The sequence below is a fragment of the Lagopus muta genome, chromosome 19 (genome assembly GCF_023343835.1).
Source record: "Lagopus muta isolate bLagMut1 chromosome 19, bLagMut1 primary, whole genome shotgun sequence".
Classification (NCBI taxonomy): Eukaryota; Metazoa; Chordata; class Aves; order Galliformes; family Phasianidae; genus Lagopus; species Lagopus muta.
In genome coordinates, this window is record NC_064451.1 from 722,178 (window position 1) to 741,535 (window position 19,358).

A 19,358-nucleotide genomic window follows, 5' to 3' on the forward strand; every position below is an offset into this window, starting at 1 on the left:
CCTCAGGTTGGACACACCTGGCTTAGATCAAATGCAAGTTACTTTTTAATGTATCATAGATGAGTTATGGACAATTGATGCGTAGTAGCGTGTGCTGGAGGCTTTGTGAATCTAAAACAACTGAAGAAGTTAGTAGGAGAAAGTTCCATCAAAGACTTCTACAATGCAGCCTCCATATCAAGCTCAAATTCCTGCGGTGGAAGTCTGTGTCAACCAAGTGTCCCTTTACACCTTTTCCATTTTAACTCCCTCTGTTTCTGCTGCTGTCCACCTCTGGGAGCAGGATGCTGGCTAGAGGATCCTTTGCTCTGCACATGCTCCAATCTCCGAGGGCAGTGCCTGCTCTTCTGTCCTATGAGTGCCTTTAGTGGCCAGCAGCTAGCCCAAGGGATGGGTGACTCTGGGGAGCACTCAAATAAGGAGATGGCAGAACACATCAGAGATGCTCAGAAGTTATCCGTGGGTGCGAGGAGCTGCTGTTACCCAAAGCACTGCCTAGGGCTAGGTAGCCTAGGGCTGAAGAACCTTGCTGTGAGCGGTGCCCATCCAGCTGCCCTGGAAGGCTGATGGCAGCTTGGCACAGTGAGGCCGGGGCCACATCTCTGCGTCCTCTTCTGCATCTCTGGCCTGGCTGCCAAGTAATTGGCTCTCGTCTTCTTAGGAGGCTGCATGGGGGGCTGACAAATTCAGCACTGATGAGAGGAGAAGAATGTTTAAATTGGGCAGTGTGATTGTTTGCAGCAGGATAGTCTCCTGAATGAACTGTTTTTCTGCTTGCTAAGCTCCTGTTTGTTTGGGTGTTGTGGCCGACTCCTGCCAGTCAGCCGGTGAAAGGGAAGCTTTGGCATTTGTTTTAACCTGCAGTAGCATCTGAAACAGCTGCTCCAGTGTGGAAGCGTGAGAGGTAAGTACACGGCAGGCCCATCTGTGACCTTGGGTGCCAGGAGGTGCTCACGTTGTTCCTGTGTTCCTTACAGTTTGGGAATCTTCCATAGGAAAAAGCTGCTGGCGCTTCTGCTGTGCTTCAGGAAACTGGAGTGAACTGGAGAGGATGAGGCAAAGACAGAAAAGCACTTTGGCCAACCAGCCATTTTCAGTGTTTCCATTGCTACCATCTGCCCTTGGAAGAGAGTCGCTTCTCCTCCATGTGTGTCTTCAAATGTTCTGTTCCTCTCTGACATTTTTTTCTTTTTTTTTCTTTTTTTCCTTTTAATCAAGTTCAGACCTCTTGTTTCCCCAAAAGCTTTATTCTGTGTGTCAGTTTTCTGCTCCTCAGTATCCCCAGTGAATTCTGCCTTACAAAATCCGTGGACATAAATTGACCCATCATTAATACAAAAATAAAATAACAATGAAGGGACACTCCCAGATCCCTTCTGGTCTTTGGTGTGGTCTGTCTCAAGACCATATCCCTGCTAGTGAGGGACTTGGGGCCTGTATGGGGCAGTGCTTAATGGCAACACCACAGATCCAGTGGTGAGGTCATGGTCTTCTCTTCACAGAAATCGGATCTGGAAATTGTCTTAGTAACACGTTTAATCCATTTCCTTGCCATTGTCTGATTCTTTCCTGCAGTACATTTGTTGGTGGTATGCCCAGTCTCTCATAAAATACCCACGCAAAAGCGCTTCCACCGATTCCCTTAGGAATAATTCCCTATATTGATTCTCACTCTTGAAGATGTTTTTCCCAGCCACTGAGCCTACCTTTTGCTCTTGCTTCATTTCGCTGCGGCCTTGCCCACCTCTTGCAGCACTCCTCGGTGTTGTGCATCAGTTCTTCCACTGCCGAGCCTTGTGCTGCTCACTCAGACATCCCAGTGCTGGGGCTGATCCACAGCCCTGCAGCCTCAGCTCCCAGCCTGCGCCCAAGGGCTTCGTGATCCCTGGCAGATCTGCTGCAAGCACCCTGTGCACAGTGCTTCCTGAGAAGGAGACGCCAGCATCTCAGAAGATGCATCATTACGTAGCACCGCTCACCCCAGCAGGCAGTTAAGATCTTCCCAAGCATTCCCTCATGTGCAGACCTGAGCAGACATCTCTGTGTCTGCATTGCTGTCTTCTGGAAAGTGCCATGCACGCCTTCACGCACTCAGCCATTCTTGCTTACTCTTCTCCATTTAGTTTTGTGCATTTTTCCAATGTACATTTAGTTTTCTTTCTTTCCCCTCCAGCTTCCTTTATTTTTCTTTCATAAGCCTGAGGTTACGCAGAGTTCTTCAGTTTTATTAACTTCTGCCAAAACATTTGAATAAGGATAATCCACAGTTTTTTAACATACTTACCAGTTGTTTGGAATTATGTAAGAAAGGTGGAGCCAAACTACAGCATCTTCCCAAAGGCATCTAAATAAAAGATGGCTGTGAGCTTTTCTGTAGTGTTGTTGGACATTCTACCTGAACTTTGTATGTTCATGAAAAAAGAAATTTAATCATTCTGGTTAGTCTGGCAAGGTTTGTTTTGCATGGATCTGTCTGTGGGTCTGTCATCACTTTAGAAAACCAATCTTAAAAGTATTTAACTCAGTGGCAAACTACAGAATCAAGCTATTGATATACTTCTATGTCATATTTAAGATTACGTAGCTAAATCATCTGTGCTTTCCCTTTTGTTTGTTTTACTAGTACGTTTTATTTCTGCTGCATAAGATGCACCTTTCTTAATGAGCACTAACAGCTGAGATTCTCATCTGCATAAGCTGTGTGGCACATAGGAACTAAATGTTGCTACTTTGCAAAGTGAGAATGGAGCTGTTGTAAAAGGTCGTGAAGGAGGTGGTGTGTGGTGAGGATGCTCAGCACCTTGCTTAGCAGCTGCACTCTGTGAGGGGGGTGTGGGTTCGTGCGCTCGTGGGGGAACAAGGTTTGTCCTTATTCTCTTCTGGGAACCTCCGAGCCTGGGCTGATGCACAGGAAAGCTGCCCCCAGCTTGTTCTGACTGGGTTTGCACTCACAGGAGAGCTAACGAGTGTTTGCTTGCTGAAAATGCTTCTCCTTTGGAAGGAAATACAAAGCCTATGTCATGTAAGTGACTTTGAAGTTCCCAGTTTGAAAAGAGTGATGCAAGAGCCCTTACTGTTTCTGTGCCAGACTGTCAGAGCCCTCAGCAGCCGGCGCGGCCCATTGTTCTCGGCGTGCTGCTGGCACCCTGCTGCAGCAGATGGGGCGCAGCAGTGAGCGCCGCTCTGTGCCGCGGGCCGGCCGTGGAGGGGAAGCGGCTGCTCCCACCTGGCAGAGGGACTGGAAGATCTCTGCCGCATTCCTGAACGGAGCCAACTATGAATGTAACTGCAGGTTTCAATAGCGCCATCACTAAATGCTCCTTTAAAACGGGAACTGCTTTTCTTTTGCCTTCCACACCCTCTCTTTCTTAAAACAGCAATACCGCCTTCTGTTAATTCCTACTGCAAGGAAGAAACTTTGTGGTGAAACTTTGTAAGCACTGTCCGTACACTGAAACCTTTTCTTTGGCTGCAATATAATACTGTTTACCTGTTTCCTGCACGGCTGGGACGATGCCTTACACATGTAGGATGCGACCCATTTCTTGTATGATTCTTCTGTCAAACAAGTGAAAGTTGAGACGTGCACAGCAGTAACGTTCTGAGCTGAAGCTTGAGTTAATATCCCCAAATTTACACGCAGGTTGTGAAAGTTGGTAAGATTAAACAGTGTGATGTAGGAGTAACAGCCGAAGCTCTGATCGCATTTCAGTAGCGCTGCAAAGTTTCTGCAGTGCTCATAAGCATGTTCTTGTGAGTACTTTGCTACAAATATCCATTTTTTTTACTCACTGGGCACAGTGATAATCCAATAATGGTATTTTTGTAAAGACATTATATGTGCAATTATTCCTGAGTCTGGAAATTGTTTTTACGAGTGATCTGGGGGTGAAATCCTTGAAGAACAAAAGCCAGTTGCATGCAGTATTCTTAGAGGCCAGAAAAATGAGTGGGTACAGATTTTAGTAACAGTCTGTGAATGAGATCCAGAAGAGTCTGTTCCTGGCTGGGACGTCTGTGTTAACCGAAGGGTTTCCAAAGAACGCTCTGGGAAGTCATTTCAGGATACGTAAAGCATCACAGCCTGGAAAGGGTCTCCATGTATGTGGTTTAACAAGGGCAAAAATCCTGGCTTCCCTGAGCTCATGCAGAATAGAACATAATGTTCTCTTTAGAGGAAGGCTGCTTGGAGAACAGCTGCTTCACAGTGCTGCAGTGCTTGGTGAGCGTGCTGCTGTGCATCTGGGAAGAGACGCAGTTGTTTCTTGAACGTTGAGCTGTGGTCTGAATGCATTCACCTCAGTGTGTGCAGTTGTGTACTTACAGTCGGGGTAAAAAGACTGCACAAAAACAACACTGGAAGAGCAATGTCAGACACAGAATGGTAGGTCTGGTAGGACCTCCAGAACTCATCTAGTCCAGCCCCTCTGCAAAGCAGGCTCCCCACGCCAGGCGTCACACGTTTTCCTTTCACAACCTCCTTCCTGTTGGAATAAGGAGTGTTTGGCTTGAACACTGGATGGGATGAGGGTTACTGGTGAGCGGGCACTGTCGCTCAGCCCTGCTATGAGAGATGTGCTGGGAGTGCCATCTCATCCTGCGCATGGCAATAGCTGCTGCTGCTGGTGAGCACTGTGCTCGTTGAAGCTCTTAGTTGTCCGCTGAGCTCGAGTCATGTGTAAACCTATTATGGAACTGTGAGCATGTGTTCAGCCCTCTCCTGTGTTCTTGTGGAAGAGGGCGGCAATCTGGCAGCTCAAAGTGTATCAGAGAACATTTTTTTCTGTAATATACCTTTAAAAAGCTTTCAAACTTTCAACTGCTAAATTTGCCTTTTATCTCTGAAAGCAAAGTTGGCTGGTTTAATTCAGCGATTTTTTTAGGTTGCCAGTTGAAAATGGACTGTTTCCTCTTCTTAATTACCAATTAACAATTCTTCCTGCATTCAGATCGCCTTGACACCTTCACATACTGCCACATGTCTCAGTTTAATCCATGCATCACTGAATACTAAGAATTGCAACCGTTTTGCTGAGGAGAATGAATCCAATGGTAGGCTTCTTCTTGAAGTGGATCTCAAAGGCTGCACAGAGACAGAGACCTTCTTGTTGAGAGGACTTGGACTCCATGGCGTTTAAGGGTCCCATCCAACTTAAATGGTTCCATGATTCTGTGATACAAGCATGAGTGGGACTGAATCATCAGAAAAGAATAAACAGATCTGTAACAAGCCAACACGAAGGGTGCACCAACATTTTGCTTATATTACATCCCTGTTTTCTGGAGATTCTTTTCTTTTTCATTATAAACCTGGAAGTAATATATTAGTCTAGGCCAATAGAAAACTGTTGTCTTACTTTTCTATTCATTTATAAATGTAAAAAATGACAGTTGATTTCCATGTTGGTTTCAGGGCTGATCAAAGCAATGACACAGCACCATCTCACTACTGCAGAAACTGCTTTCTTCCCAGATTATATTTAAAAACAGCCTCCTAGGATCGTTTGCACATTCTGGCAGAGAACTGTTAACTTTGTTACATGGAACAGAAAATAACCACGTACTATTGAACTGTTAACAAAAAAGCTAAATTTCATGTTTTACATTTGTCCTATGGGTCCTTCCTACCAAAGGACTGATGGAAGGACTGGTGAGCACATCCTTTCATTCTCTGCTGCATTTTCAGTAAGCTGCCTGGTTGTGCTGCCCTGTCCTTGTCCCAGGGTCCAGTAGAAGCACAGGCAGCAGAAGAGGCCTCTTCCTCTGCCTGATGGATGGTCAGCCTGGAAGCAGAGGAGCTCTGCATCCCCTTACTCACAGATGGGCTTCTTGAGGCACGATCCCATGGTTCATTGGGACCCAAGCTTTTACAAAGCACAGCTTGCCAAAACTCGACTTAAAACTTCCTTGCGTTACATGGAATCCAGATTGCTTAAACGCAGTGTGTTTCATTAAAATGATCCCCCTGGCAAAGCTTTTTCTTTTGTTCTGGAGGTTGTTGGTACAATCCTTGCAGGGCGCAGGCATTTCACCTTTATTAACAATTATTTGCTGTTGTTAATTCCAGGTAGCAAGGAAGGAGAGCTGCTGTAGCAGTGATGCTTTTACACACGGCAGTCCCTTGGGAGCAGGTTTGCTGCTGGCTTGCAGTTTCTGCTTTTCCTGACTTTTCTTTAATCTTATTCTTTCCTTTCTATTCCTTATCCGCTTATTAACATGACATTAAGTGGGTTCTTAGTCATGCTTTATTTAGCATAGAATTCTGCTACTATTTTGTTGGAGAGAATGGCTTTTTAGCTCAGACATTACCTTGAAGAATCTCAGTTATTTTACTTCCTTTCAGGGCAGATGGAAGGCATTTTGCCCAACCAGCGATGCCATGCCAGCTGCATGGAGCTGTTCTGTGCTTTCACTGACGTAACTGAATTTAATCATGTGCAGCTTGCTAAATGCTATCATGTGATAAAATACCATGGCAGAATCTGGCATGAACCATGAGAACCTCTTATTAGGCAGAATAATTGCAGTCACATTTGCTCTGAATTACACTAGAAATTAATTTAACGCACCATTGCTTGCAAAACATGTAGGATGACAAAAATAGTCCAAACTGCCCACAAGGGCTCCTGAATTGTTTCTGAAAATTGTCTTAACTCTTGTGCTTCCTTCCTTAGCACCCTAAAAATACACTGGGCTAAAAGAAAAGTACTAGTATTCATTTTATTCATGTTAGTACTCTATTATTAATTGTGGAGGTTGGCGGCCCTACATGTGGCAGGGGGTTGGAGATTCATGACCCCTTCTAACCCTGGCCATTCTGCGATTCTGTGAAAAGACCACAGATCATCCAAATTAAAAGAAACTGCTAGAAAATGTGTGTATTTTTGTGTTGAATGTAATCATTGACTGTGCGTCTCACTGTTCAGACTGTATGCAGAATGGCTGTACTTTGTCACATTGTACTGATTAAATGTGTGTGTGATTGTTTTGGGGTTAGAAAGTGAAGGTGAACGGGTGACATTTAAGACAGGAACAAGTAGGCTTGAAGTAGAAATCTGCTGTAGAGAGGCAGTTGATAAGCTGAGTTGGGGAGGAATTATTGCAAGTGTGGAGGTGTGCTATGTTAAATGATCTTGGGGAGATTGGAGAAGAGGCCTAAAAAAAAGCTGTGGTTCAGGTATGGTAAGTAGAAGGCTCGATGTGAAGGTGAGAATTACCACGGGTTCAGAGTGGGAGGCAAGAGGCGGTGCAGCAGTTGTGTGAACTGCTGGGACTCGGGCCTGCACTGCTCTGCTGCAGCTCTCAGCGTGCGGCATGGAGGGAGCAGCCCGTGCTGTTATGTGTAAGAGGGGCAATAGCACTGCTGTAGCACTGAGCCACAGTAAGGCCGCCGACTGCAGGGACACAGCTGGGATGCTGCATGAGAGGAAAACGGGGGGCTGCTGAGAGAGAAGAGCTGAGTGAGTAGGGCCAGAAAATGAGATTTGAGACAAGGTGGGAGGTGAGTTATTCGCTCTGGACAAGGAGGATGTAACACTTGTTAGCAATCCAAAAGCAGTAAGCTGTCTTTCCTGTATGTTTTGAACAGAAATAATGAAAGGCTGGAATTTAGTCCCTTGTGAATTGTCAAGTCTCCAATCTGGAAAGGTTTTAAGAGTGGATTAGACAAGTATTGTTTAAAGTGGAGGAACTACAGTTGATTCTGCCTTAAAGCCTAAGGGCTGGACTGGATGAGCTCTTAAGGGCCGTTCCAGCTCTGTGCTCTGATTCCCTTCTACAGCAAAACATTTTCATAGTGTTCATTATTGTCATCACAAATGCAGCTGACCGAGAATGGATCATTGCAGCAGTGTTGTCAGGCAAATTCAGTGACAGTTTGTGTACTTGGTATGAACACACTGCCAGGAGTTTTCCAATCTTTTCCAGCATGCGAAGTTAAAGAAGTTAGAGTAAATAACGATATCTGCATATTTAGAGATGGATTAATCAGTATTTGAGATTGTCAGGGGTGGTAGAGGAGGGTCCTGTGCACCCAGCCATCTGGAGGAGAATACTGAAGCTCCCTGGAGATGTTGCTTTGTGCAATAGCTGATGCTCATGCCTTACCTTCAAGAGCTCTAGACAGAAAACATGTGGAGGGTGAAAGGCAAAACATAAACACTGAGCAGGAAAGATGTAGTAAAGCTGGCCCAGGCACGGCGTGAGCTGACTGCAAGATCCAGACAGCGAGGGTTGTGTTGTTCAAACAGGAAATCAGAGGAACGTTTCCCCTTCAAAGCCTGGAAGCTGAGAAGTGCTATCAACTAATTGTTGTGCTGTGCTGGAGCTGGGGGGATAATAAGGAGAAATCTGTCCCCTAGCTGCTGTGTTGCCGTTCCCATAGGAAGAGCTGCAGAGTGCATTCCCTCAGAGATCCTTCACCAGAGCTCTGCCTGCTCTCCTCTGTGCAACAGGACCACTGCTGAACCATCGGTCTGCTCTCTTTGGAAGCTTGAAAGAGGCAATCAGTGGTTCAGCCCTGAGGAAAGGAGCTTTATCTACCAGCTGGGCTGATGAATCTCCTCATCAAAGCCAGATCTGTGATTAGGAAGTGAACAGATACAGCAATAATAGATGCCCTAACAAAGCTGTACTTGTCATGTGAGCTGTGCAAGGGAAACAGCAGCTTCCAACTGATGCTTTTTGAAGATTCTTAATAATAATAGCATTCTGTTGAAGAAAAACTCAGCAAGGCAAAACCAGCGTCACTGTTAGTCTTTGGTTTCTTTGTGGCCAAGGAAAGTCTGACAGTGGTGTTCCTCGTGGGGGAAAGTCTGACAGTGGTGTTCCTCGTGGGGGAAAGTCTGACAGTGGTGTTCCTCGTGGGGTAAGGGACCTGCTTATGGTTCCTTGTCTGAGTTGTGTGGTTTCTGTGTCTTGGTGATGGACTGCTCATTTGTGCTGTAGGTCTAAAATACTGTATCAACATCACTACACATTAATGTATGCTGGATACACCCCAGAGATATGTTATATTCCCACTACTGCTGCCTGTGTCCACCTTTTCCCTGCTCTGCCCCATTTCTCCAAGCCTGGGCCATGCTGCCATGTTCAGATGGAATGCTGCCAGCCCCTTTTGCTTCCTCCCACCGACAGAGGAGAGGTGGTGGGTGAGAGCTCTGATCTCCACAAGCCCTCACTGTGGCAATGGGTGAGATCTGCATGGAGGTGGAGGATCCACGGTTCAGAAGGAGCAAGGAGTCAGGAGGTCAGCTTTACCCACTGCTGGCCATGGAGTCCCCGCATAGGGACTGATGTGATGAGAATGTGATGAATATTTAAGGAGCCCACCTTTCATGCCTGTCCAGGTCCCTCTGGATGGCATCAACATCTCTTCTTTCTGTTGTATCAGCTGCACCACTCAGCTTGGTGCTGTCTGCAAACTGCTGAGGCTGCACTCAGTCCTGCTGTCTGTGTCATTGATAAAGATGTTGAAGAGAACCAGTCCCAGGATGGACCCCTGGGGGACACCACTCATGACTGAGCTCCCCCTGGCCTGAGCCATAACCATAACCCACAGTCAGAAAGATTTTTAAAAAATATGAATTAATTTAGAAGATTCAGAAGATGTGTTCAAACCCAGTTGCAGCAAATTATTACAATGATCTATTAATAACTTCAAATACATGAAAAGCCCAATGCATTAGATGGCAAATACTGTCTTTTTCTGTCTGCCTAGAAGTTCACACTGAGAAATGTCTGTTTTCAAAAAGGCTTTATTACTTGTAGCTAGTTTTGCTTTTAGAGATGTGAATATAAATAATAAATGATCTCTCTTCCTGATGACTTGCTTTTACTGCTTTGACTAACATTTGCTCTGTCTTAAAATTTCTCTTTTCTTCGTCTTGGGAATGAGCATAACTCCATCACTGAAGTATTTAAATTCAACACCACAGCGATTGCTGTTGTCATTATTTTGTACCCCAGGGACCTTACAGAATCCTTCAATGCCATGCTGCCAATGGCATTGTTTCTCCCTTTGGCCGAACCTCTAGAATGATGACAGCGTTCCCTCAGTGCCTTCAGGCCTCAGTGGCACCTGATATTTGATTAAGCAGGGGAAGACTTCTTGGCAGAGATGTCAGAGTTGACTACTTGTCATGAATGTAGGAATGAGCATCTGGAGATATAGGGAGAGCTTCTGGAAGGGTACACCTGAAGCAGGCTTCATGGTGAAGGATACAGCTCCTGCTGCTTCACCACTGAGGGACGTGTAGAACACACTGAGTGAGCCTGAAACCAACTGGGTTTACCAACAGGAATGCTTCAAGAGTAGCTAGAGTAACAACTGCATTATTTTGCAATTGCTTATTTGCTGATCACATTAAATAATCCTACATTGTTCTTAAGACTCAGCAATCAAATGAATCAAAACCACAATCTTTTGTAGCTCCCACGTACCAAAATTAAATATTGTCGCCCAATCCTGAGTCCTGTTAAATGCAGCATGGCACCTGAGAAGTCACAAATGTGGGGTTGCTTCCCCAGGGACTGTGTGTGTGTGTAAGCATGCACGTGCACAGCATTCATGCCCTTTGCGAGTGACCTCCCAGGATGCTTCATAATGAGAATCCAACTGGGAGGTTTTTTTGAGGTGCCACAAGGGATGCAGCTATTCTCCTTCCCTTGCGTGGCGAGAGTTTTGCCACCTCCCTTTAACCACAGCTCAGCTGATGCTTTTGTTATCTGAGCTGGATGCAATGGAGATGAGCTACCAGGCGTTGTCTCTGTGCTGGTAATCCTGCATCCTGCCCATCCAGTGGCCCCACATGTTAAATCTGAGGGGTCATAAATGAAGGCCATACGATAACGATGTGGTTTAGATAGGAAAGGACCTTTGGAGGTTACCCATGCCTCATTTTCTTAGCACAGTACCAGCTTCTGTTACATCAGGCTTCTTGGGGCCTATTCCTTGCTCTGTCTATAAGGATGGAGATACCATAACCTTTCTGCGTGTCTGTTTTTTATTACTCCTGTGAAGTCCTCCCAACCTTAATATCTAATTAGCACTGTGGTTGAACTTGAGTCTGTTGCTCTCCATCTTTGAGCTCTTCACAAGCCTCACCTTGAGGATACCCTGGGAAGAGGAGCAGTTGTGATATTTTCTGGTGGAAAAACTGAAAACTACAGAAGCACAGCGCTGTTCGTTCCCTTCTACGCTTGGACCCTCAAATCGATGGAACCAAAATACACAGTGAAGCCAGCAGAGTTTCATTTGCATCCACCAGCAGCTGGAGAGCTTGAGCAATGTGCCGATGTAGTGCTGTTATTGCATTCAGTCACCAACACAGTTTATGGAAATTACAGAGAACTGGAGGCTTGTTACAGGGAGGCTGCTGACAGGCTAACTGGACTCCTGGAAAGTGTGTTATTCTCCACTGACTGCGTCTCTGTATTGCTAGTGTAGTGAACCTCATTGAGGAAGCCAAGAGCAGGAATTACCCTGTACCTACAGCTTTCATTTGCACTGCAGTGAAGAAGAGGACGTGTCTGCTTCAGCCACCTGTTTCTAATTAGCTGCATCCTGAGTGCGGTGTAGTCGTGCTTCTGCCTACAGGGTGCCTCACTGCTGCTGCTGAGGAAGATGGAGTCTCTTCTTCAGACTTCAGAGCTGTGTTTTAAGCAAGAGGAGCAATGAGGAGGCAGGCTCTGTCACGTGTTACATTTCTTACCAACTCAAAATTGCTTCTGAGAATCACTGCCCTACTTGGCATGTCTCCCCAGCATTTCTTCTAACAGATTAGCTGTTCGGAGGGCAGATACTGAAAGTCAAATTTTTGGCACACTTCTATTTGAAGTTTTAACCCTGTGGTGTTTCTTATGCAGGAATTCCCTCCTTACCGCTGGATGAAAAATGTTTCCAAGTCTTATTCTTAAACCTGAAGCCACTCGATCAAATCCCTGTCTCAGAAATAGACCATTATATTGTTAGTCGAGAAGTGACATTTCATGTAATTCAGTAATTCTGATAGAGGAACAGAGGAGCAGAAAATTGTTTGTTCTGTAGGTTAGGGTAGAAGTTTTTCACGTCCGGGAATCATGCGCTGAGCACTGCCAAGTGTTCTCATTTTATCAGGTAGTTACTGTTGTTTTGGTGAAATGCAGCTGATGAAATGCACAGCTTGGCTTCTTGTGCAAAGGGAGCCCTTCTGAGGAAGCGGGAACTCCTGCAGCATGAGTAACTGATTAGTGCCGGATTGCAAGAACTCGTAAAATGATTTGGAGTTGGTTGAAGAAGTAAGAAATAAAATAAGAAACTAAAATGAATTGCAGATGTGTGTTGTAGATTTTAAACTGGGAATCCTAAAACCACTTGCCTAAGTTGAACCACATTAAGGGCTTGAGAAACACCAGGTCCATGGGAATCCTGCGCTTGTTGGCATGGTGTCCAGAAGCCTCTGTTTTTCAGGCTAGACACCACATTTTCAGCTAGAGACTATTTGGGTTCCAAGCAGATTTTTTTCATTTCGTTTTAAGCTAAATTAAAAAAAAAAAAAAAAAGAAAAAAAGCATCCAGCAGCCAGGAGAATATTTGGCTTTTCTTTCTGTACCAGCTGTTTTCATTCTCGGAAACTCGTTTTAGCTCCTGGTGTGTTTCTTCAATTTGTAGCTCATGACTCGCAGGAGCAGATGATTCGCTGCTGAGTGCACCTCGGCCCGGGGCGGCCTGTGGGAACCGGGAGGCGAGCAGCTCGCCCTGCATTCCTAGAAAGAAGGAGCTCCGGGTGAAGGTCACTGCATGGCTGCTGTGGCGGGGAAGCCGGCTCCATCCCACAGCTCCATCCTGCCCTGCTGCCCTGCCCTCGGGTATGGCCGGCTCTCTCCTCGCAGCTCCAGGCCCGCAGGTTGGCCGCACACTGGTGGCAGTGCTCCTCATCTCGGCCGTTTTCCACCTTTCCTGCCTGTTCTCCCAGCAGCCGCTTTGATCTGCCCCATTGCAGACCCACGCGGAGGAGCAGTGTGGCCTCATGCTGCTCACGGCGTTGGTATTCTTTTGTTTGTTTGTTTGGCTTAAGAACGAAGAAGAAAAAGGTTGTGCTTGAGCATAACGTGTGTGGCCTTGGCCTTGCTCGTGGCCTTGGCCGTGTCAGCCCGCGTCCCCTCTGAGCAGCTGACGTTCCAGTTCTGCTCTTTCATCTCAGCCCTCTGCCCTCCCTGCAGCGCTGAGATGTCAAAGCGTGCCGTGCTTTGTCGTGGCTGCAATTTTCGGTGCGGTGAGAGTGCTTGTGCGCTCAGCTCGCGCCGATGCAGGTCTGCCGTGGGCCGGCAGTGTGTGCGAGGAGCCAGGGCTTGCAGCTGCAGGGGAACTGGCCGGGTTTGTCTGCTGAAGAATTATTTTCTACAGACATTGCTTTTTCTGCGCACTTAATTTATGGTGCGGTACGGTAAAAACATTACTTAGATTTCAAATACAAGTAGCCTAAAATGAGGAAATGCCAGAGTTAAGGATGCCTGCACAACACCAACCTACCGCAATGTGGGTGTGAATTATGGCAGTCTTTAATTACATGACCACATACTGACTTTTCTTATTTTCTTTCCAGAGAACTGTTGCTCTTCACAGCACTGGAGGGATGTGCTCCGGAGCACACAGCTAAGCAAGCGCTTGTCTGCCAGGCGCCCACAGCTGGACGGGCAGCCATGCAGCGCTGCAGGAAGCACTGCATTCCTACAGAGCCCCAGTTGCTATTTTTATTTCTTCCATAGAGGTCTTGCACAGAGGCAGATATACTCAAGCTAAGGACAATTGAGAACAGTTGTTCAGACTATCATTAAAATTTCAGTAATGGAGGGGAGCTTATAAACAGGAGGGAGAATGACTTTTTGCATGGTCAGAAGGAATGGCTTTAAACTAAAAGAGAGAAGGGTGAGGTTGTATATTAAGAGGAAATCCTTTCCTCAGAGGCGGTGAGGCCCCAGCACTGTGCCCAGAGCTGTGGGTGCCCTTCCCTGGAGGTGCCCCACGGATGGGCCCTGGGCATCCTGAGCTGAAGAGCAGCCAGCCCATGGCAGGGGTGGGGATGGGGGCTGTGAGGGCCCTTCAACCCAACTGTGCTGCGATCTCTGACACAAAAAGGATGGGATATGTGGAAGTAGGAGCTGTAGGAGCAGGATGCTGTGGGGGAGTGGGAAGAGAGGTGATGGGAGAATCCCCTTTTAGAAGGAAAGAGCCAGGTCTGTAGTTTATAACCTGCAGGATATGGTCATCTGAGAGAGGTGACACAAAATGTTGCTTTCTGTCTAAAATCTCATATTTTTTTCTACAGTACTGGTTGGGTAGTTTAATAAAATGAGACTTAATGACAAACCTGTAGCTGGAATGGCTGCCCAGAGAGGCTGTGGTGCCCCATCCATCCCTGGAGGTGTTCAAGGCCAGGTTGGATGGGGGCCTGGGCAGCCTGGGCTGCTATGAAATGTGGAGGTTGGTGGCCCTGTGTGTGGCAGGGGGTTGGAGCTTCGTGATCCTTGAGGTCCCTTCCAACCCAACCCAAGCCATTCTATAATTCTATGATTCTATGAAACCTAGAGTAACGTAGGTAAAATGGTACCACTTAGTCTATATATATTTATTTTTTTTTACTTTTTAAAGCATTTAGCTTGAGCGCACAAGTTCCTGAGATCTCACGGTGTGTTCCTCACCATGATGCTGTTTTGTTTGCTACATTTCAGTTCACCACCTGAAAAATAAAGATAGCACTGCCTGGTACACTTTGCTCCTCACCTCATGGCTTCCAACCTCAGTACTTCTGTCTGCTTTTGTTCATCCCCCTCTGTTCTGTGGGGGTTCAGCTCTCCCCGGAGAATCCAGCGCTGGTCTCTGAGGTAGGAGATGCTGGTTGTCTCATGGGCTGAAAGCTCCTTGGAATTCTTCTACTTTTGATATTCCCACTAGAATTGGAGTTAGCGTAGCGTTGTTAACTACTGTACCACAGCTAACTTGGGTTTTGTTATACTGTATTTATGCTGTGCTTCTCTATTGCTTAAAATTAAATGTAAGAACAAAAGAATGAACAGAGGCAGGCTTTGAGGAGAATTGTCTGTTTTCAGAATCTTTGGCAGCAGATATATTTTGATAGGTTCTAAATTACCTTCATCCCCTCGTGCCAGCACAGTGCAGGGTGTTGGGCTCACAGCATGCTGAGGCTGCTATGCAGAATTTAAAAAACTCTGTACATCTAACAGATAAATATGAGAGAATAATGTACTTCTAACAGAGAAAATGCAATTGGGTGTTGATTTTAAGGCTCCTACAATTGTTGCAAAAACTCCACTAGCTGCTGCAAAAACTGACTTCTTGTTGGTATTTTTACGTACTGTTGGATTTGGGGTGGTTAATCACTTCGCAGGATGAGAACATGGATGATTCCCGAATACCTTTACAGCATGTCTGTTGCATTCTGTTTTCCAGGAGATCCCTGTGCTCTGTAGTGAATCCCACAGGACTGGAAGGGGGGAGGACCTCTTGGATGAATAGCAGATTGTTGTAATCTTCTAATTTCAAATTCTCTTCTGTCCAAAACATGTTCAAAACTGAGGCTTGGGCAGCTTGGGAAAAAAAAGAAAAAGAAAAAGATGCGAATTTACTTTTAACTTTCGTCTTACTAAGGCCAGTTGTTGTTTTAATTATCCATTGTTATTGTTGGTGACCTTCCACTAGGGCTGTTCAGTGTGAGTTTAGAAGGATTCCTGCTTTCATGTGAGGAGGGTGTGACTGTGAGGAAGTTTTTCCAGTTGGGTGGAACGACTTATCTTTCTTGTGCTTTTTGTGGACGATCCTCTGCAGTTGAATGCTGCAGGATCACTTACTGAATTGTTTATCCAAAAGAGTATTTTGTATTTGGGAGACTGGATCCTACGTTCCCCTAAAAGCACCAGGTGATTCTTTGGCTGGGGGGGAAATGCTGGCAGGAAAAAGGCACTGTCAGTCCTTCAGCATACAGGGAAAGGAGGGAGAGCTTGGAGGTGAGGAACTGGGCAAACGCACGCTGTGCAGAGAAGCTGCCCTGTGCAATCCATGTCTTCAATGTTTGGATTGTGCAATGTAGCCACGAGGCAGTAACTGAACGCCCTTCAATGAATGGAGTATGAAAACTGTCCTCGTGTAATTTGTAGCTGGTGTATTTCTGTTTTGTGTCTTGAGGAGTTAAATTCCCGTGTGATGGAGTCAGGGTTTTGAAGTAATGTTGGAAAGCAAGCGCTGCCAAATTGGAGTCCCTGGCTTTTTCAATTGGCAGCCCTACTGCGTTATCCGAAACAAACGGACGGCTCAGATGCTTTATGTTTGTAGGGCTAATTTCCTAATATAAGTGCCAATTTAAGAGCTCTGGTTTAATGTTTCTTCTCTCGGTGACCATGTTGTATTGAGGGATTGAGTTTCAGATCAGAGCCTTCCTACATCTTGCTACACAGTCCTGTGCTCTCTGAGCTTTCTAAATGTGAAGGAAGGCGATTTGAACACTCCTGTTGCACACAGATTGTGCGGAATACACTGGAGGTTAGAACTTGTTAAGTCTGACTGAGCAGTCAGTCTATTGCCAATATCTACTGGGTGCATTCTTAAATTTGTCTAACATACTGGGTTGGATTTGCAGCTTGTTCTATAAGAAGAGCTACACAGATCGGTATTTATATGTTCCGTGCACCTGAGTTTGCATTTAGTTTGTCAATTCTAAGAACCTGTCAGCCTTTAAACCGAGCTGCAGTCTTATGTTTTACATCCGTGCAGTGTATTTCAGTGATTTGTTTGGAGCAGGAAAGAAGTGAAATCACCAAAGGGTTGGCCCAAGATCTCAGTGCAATTACCAGATATACGGGTTAGATGTGTGTGTAGCAGTGTCAAGTAAAATAGATGAATATATATTAGGAAAAAAAAAAAGTTTCCTAATGGCAATGAAGACTTTTGAAGTTGGAAGCTACAGAAACCAGTGTATCATTTCAGAACATGCACATTTGGGAACAGGTTTGTGTTCCAGCTTCTTAAAACCATCACCTCTTGTTTTAATCAGTAACACTCCTGTTGAAAACACGCTGAACCTCCTGAGGGGAAAACAAGTGAATAATGTCCCACTTTTCATTAGACTCTAATTAGTTTTGCAGTTATGAGCTATAAATCAAAAAAAGGTAAGCAAAAGCAGCAGTTCCCAAAGCAGAGGGCTGTGCAGGCTCCTGCTAATGGCCGTCTGGCTCCTTATGCCTTATGTCGGTCAGAGGCTGGAATTCAGCAGGGCATGGTGAGCTTTTCAGCCTTGTGTGGTTAGTATAGATAGCAGCAGGAAAATCCTCCTGTGAGCATACCTGTTTGAAAGTGGCTTCTGATTTGCATGGATTTGAAGGGATGGGAAATGTGCTCAGCAGAGCGTTCTCAGGGGCTGCGCTCACAGGGTATTTGAGCACGCTTCACTTGGCCCGAAGAAGATGCATTTTTCAAGAACTTCTGCTGTGATTGTGAAAAACATTTTTAAAAAGAGAGCTTAATTGAAACTTCTGCTCTCGGATGTGTTTTGCAATGCGGCAATTTTCATTTTAGAGAAATATGGACATTGTGAAACTGCAGAGATCTGAAAGTGGGCACGAAAAGAAAGGAAACTTACAATGCATTCCCTTCACACACGGCTTGTGCAAACTTATGGTAAACCAGACAGTGGCAAAAGCAGGGCGGAATGGTTCATGGCTTAGGGCTCAAACAAAACTGGGGCAAGCAAAGATGGGGAATGTGCTTCATTCTGTGCAGTATCTCCAGCAGTGTGGGGAAGATCTGCAGTGATAGATGAGATTTCTCCCCGAAGCTGACGTGATGCTCTGCTCCTTCCCATCCCTCTGTTTCAGGGGATCAGAAGATCCCTTTCCCTGGCCAGGGGGGCTCGGGGCTGTCAGGAAATGCTCCCCTTGCACCGATGCTGTGCTGTGTTCTGCTTGTCAGCTGGATCCAGCTGAGAAAATACCTTTTGTTGGCTGCTCCTTTATGCACACACAGGACCCACGCAGGCTGCAGTGAACTGGGGAGGGTTTTCATTCCTGAGGCCTTCAGGACAAAGCTGGGCTGGTTTTGTGTTTGTGGTTGTGGCTGCTTAAGCATGCAGCTTTTATTATAAATAGAGCAGATAGCATACGGCAGTTCAAGGGGAGGAAAATATCTCTAGCTGAACAGAATTGTATGGGAAACCAATTCTTCTTTTCAGCATTAGAACAAAGACTATTGCTTTGCACTGCGTAACGCTGAGATGTGCAATTTCTAGCAGAGGTACTGTCTTACAGAAACAAACTCATGGGGCCCGAACAGATTTAATAGCTGAGATTGGAGGGCGCATGCAAGTCTGTTCAAAATCTGTTGTAATTTGACATGTGCTTTGATTTCCTGCCAGCCCGAAAATGTAGGTCAGGAAAAACAGGTACTTGTTTCTACAATTGTGTGATTGCTGTGGTGCAGCTTGCAGAAGCACTCTCCTTTTTTAAAAAAGATTTGCATGGGTACATAAATCTTTGCACTTAGAGAAGGAAATTGGTATTTTGTTGTTTTGTTTTTATTTTTTTTTTTCCAGAAGGGCTTCATTCTTTCCACAATATGTGTGTGGAAATCTGAACGCTCTGCTACTTGGAAAGCAGAGGAAAAGAAAGCGGAGTGCTCACCAGGGTAAAATGCCTGGTGTTTGTGGGAGCAGCACAGGCTGCACTGAGAAGCATTCCGAGCCTTTCCCTGCCACATTCCCTGCGATGCCATGTGGCCACTACATTGGCCACTATTGCCATGGGTATGGTTTAAAACTTGGCTGCAGCAATGAGATGATGAGGGAACGTGAGGGAAAGAGAAAAGAAAAAGACAAAAAAGGGAAGGGTAGAAAACAAAGAGACATAGAGCTTTGGTTGTTTGTTACAGATACATAAATGTTTGCAATTTTACTAGGATAACATCATTTTGGCTTTTGTTTTATATACTTCATTTGGGATGTCTCCTTTACACTTGCTGAGTTTAACTTGGATTGAGATGAGGAACTGAGCGCGGGTCTGTAATATCTCCCTCGGTCTTAGATTAGAAATAAAAATAGAGCAATTTCACTTTTTTTTTCCTGTTCTGATCTAGATGAGCACAAAGAGAAGCAGCCCTTCTGCTGTGCTGCTCTCCTGGACTTTGCTCTGCTGCACAGAAGTCACCGGGGCACTGCCTGCGTTACTGCTGCATTCTGCAGAGCAGATTTCTCCCATCCAGGCTGCCCCAGAGCCAGGCTGCTCGGGACAGGAAGAGCATCATTCCTCTTGTGTTCCTTTGCTAGCAGAGGATTTGGTAATAGGTTATCAATGATGCTAAAAATGAGTGGTCTGCA

At 45.6% G+C, this 19,358-nt stretch overlaps 1 protein-coding gene across 5 annotated transcripts in view; it reads left to right on the forward strand.

Moving 5' to 3' along the window:
• Positions 1-19,358, forward strand: part of EXD3 (exonuclease 3'-5' domain containing 3) — a 245,639-nt gene that overhangs the window by 23,633 nt on the left and 202,648 nt on the right. The window contains exon 3 of one of the 5 annotated variants that reach the window (XM_048966123.1): positions 6,068-6,131. The exons of the other annotated variants lie outside the window; for them this stretch is intronic. The gene's annotated coding sequence lies outside the window, so the exon portion shown is untranslated. The remainder of the gene's footprint in view (positions 1-6,067; positions 6,132-19,358) is intronic. 5 annotated transcript variants of the gene reach the window in all.